This window comes from Prunus avium, chromosome 8 (genome assembly GCF_965620075.1).
Source record: "Prunus avium chromosome 8, drPruAviu1.hap1.1, whole genome shotgun sequence".
NCBI lineage: Eukaryota > Viridiplantae > Streptophyta > Magnoliopsida > Rosales > Rosaceae > Prunus > Prunus avium.
In genome coordinates, this window is record NC_142291.1 from 7,118,579 (window position 1) to 7,121,035 (window position 2,457).

Genomic DNA, 2,457 nt, shown 5'->3' on the forward strand with positions numbered 1-2,457 from the left:
GTGCCTTGTGCTACATCGATCTTGGTCTTAGCAGTAGCCATGAAGGGTCGGCCAAAGATAAGGGGCAATCCATTGTCAGGAATTGGTGCTTCTTCCATCTCCAAGACTAAGAAATCAACTGGCAAGATTAAACCTTCTACTTTCACCAACACATCTTCCAAAATCCCCTTGGGATATCGAATAGTTCTATCTGCCAATTGAATGGTCACAGATGTGGCTTGCAACTCAACAAGGTTAAGTTTCTCATAAACATGATATGGCATAAGGTTAATAGATGCACCGAGATCAAGCAAAGCTTTTTGAATCTTGAAATCACCAACAATGCAAGGTATAAAAAACGAACCTGGATCCTTTAGCTTTTGAGGTAACTTTCTTTGTAACACTGCACTTACCTCTTCACTCAATGCAACCTGTTCATGCTCTTTGAATCTCCTCATGTTAGTGCATAGATCCTTCAAAATTTTTGCATACTTTGGAATCTGAGCAATGGCATTGAGCAATGGGATGTTGATTTGCACCTTCTTGAATGTTTCCATTATCTCACCCAAGCCTTGATCTTTCTTTGACTTTGATAACTTGCTGGGAAAGGGTGCAATAGGCCTAAAAGCATTAGTTGAAATTGGAACTTGATTAGCATTAGATGATACCTTAGGGCCTGTCCTCCTTCCAGAAGGATTAAGGGGTTGTTTGGCGGAACCTGTGGGCTGCCCTTGTGGTGGCTGAATGATCTCCACATTTTCTCCCTCTTCTTGCTCTTCATTGGCATCTCCAACCTTATTATCAACTTGTTTACCACTTCTCAAGATGTGCACTGCTTTAACTTGCTCATGATGCCTTGGATTCACCTAAACCCTAAACCCTAAATCCTTCTCAAGAAGGATTAAGGGGTTGTTTGGCGGAACCTGTGGGCTGCCCTTGTGGTGGCTGAATGATCTCCACATTTTCTCCCTCTTCTTTCTCTTCATTGGCATCTCCAACCTTATTATCAACTTGTTTACCACTTCTCAAGATGTGCACTGCTTTAACTTGCTCATGATGCCTTGGATTCACCTCCGTTTGGCTCGGAAAAGTTCCGGATGCTCTATTACTCAAGGAGGATGCAATCTGCCCAACTTGTACTTCTAGTTTGTTCACTGCATTTTGAAGATTCTGATTGGTTTGCATCTGTTGCCCCCATGAACTTCTTGAACATGTCTTGCAATTCTCCCATTTGATCGCCCCTTTATTCTTGCACTTGTTGGGGAGCTTGCTGGAATTTCCTTTGTTGTGTTTGGAATCTTGGGGGAGGTCCTTGAGATTGTCGCACATTTGAATTGTTGCTCCACCTGAAATTAGGATGATTTCTCCACCCGGGATTGTATGTGTTTGAGTAAGGATCATTATGAGGATTCCTTGCTTGAAGGGCATTTGCTTTCTCTAGCATGTGCTCTGCAAAAGATTGGTCTTGAACTTCCACTTTGTTTCCTAGAGGGCCAGTCACTGCCTGTTGAAGCAAAGAACACATAACATCAAGTTTTGCAGCAATCTCATTATTAGTACTTACCTCAGAAACCACAACTTTCATAGGAGCTCCTCTTCCTTTATTGTAGCTCCATTGTTGAGAGTTAGCACTCAAAGATTCAAAGAGAGTAAAAGCCTCATCCGCTGTTTTGTTCATCAATCCTTCTCCACTTGTGGCATCTACCATCATCCTTTCGGAATCAAGCAAACCTTCATAGAAAGATTGCATTTGCATCCAACTCTCTATGTTGTGGTGTGCGCAAGAACTCATCATCTCCTTGTACCTCTCCCAACATTCATGAAAAGCTTCTCCTTCTCTTTGTGTGAAACCAAGAATTTCCTTTCTAATCTTGTTAGTCTTTTGAGCTGGAAAGAATTTCTGCAAAAACTTATTAGAAAGCTCATCCCAAGTTTGAATTGAAGCATTAGGCAAAGAGTATAACCAAGACTTAGCCTTATCTTTTAAACTGAATGGGAATAGCCTCATCTTAATCTGCTCATCATCAAGTCCTTGAATTTTGATTGTAACACATATTTCAAAGAATTGCTTAACATGCATGTACGGATCCTCAGTGGTATTACCATAATAAGTTGGAAGAAAATGAATCATACCACTTCTAAGCTCAAACCTGTCAATTGTGAGTTGAGGATAGACGATGCACGAAGGTTGATCAGTGACTTTGGGAATGGAAAATTCACGCAGGGGTTTCCGAGGTTGGACAACAAGTGCACCACCTCCTTCATCATTATTGTTGTTGTTTGGAATCTCTGCCATCTTGCTTGAACCATCAGATTCGTAGCTCTTAGATTCAGCGCTTGAAGAACTATAATTCCTCCTCAAACCAGCACGTACAACAACAGTTCTTGGTGAAAGTGGCTCAGTTTCAGATTCGGACATACATGCACACACAAGAACCAAATTAATGCCTTCAAATGGAGATAACAACTAAAAAGAAA

General features: G+C 41.2%; 1 non-coding gene across 1 annotated transcript; it reads left to right on the forward strand.

Annotated features, from left to right (window-relative positions):
- Positions 1–1,745: 1,745 nt before the first annotated feature.
- LOC148291250 (small nucleolar RNA R71) lies at positions 1,746–1,852 on the forward strand. The gene has a single exon (XR_015827234.1). It is a non-coding gene; the product is annotated as a small nucleolar RNA R71 (small nucleolar RNA).
- The last annotated feature ends 605 nt before the right edge of the window (positions 1,853–2,457 follow it).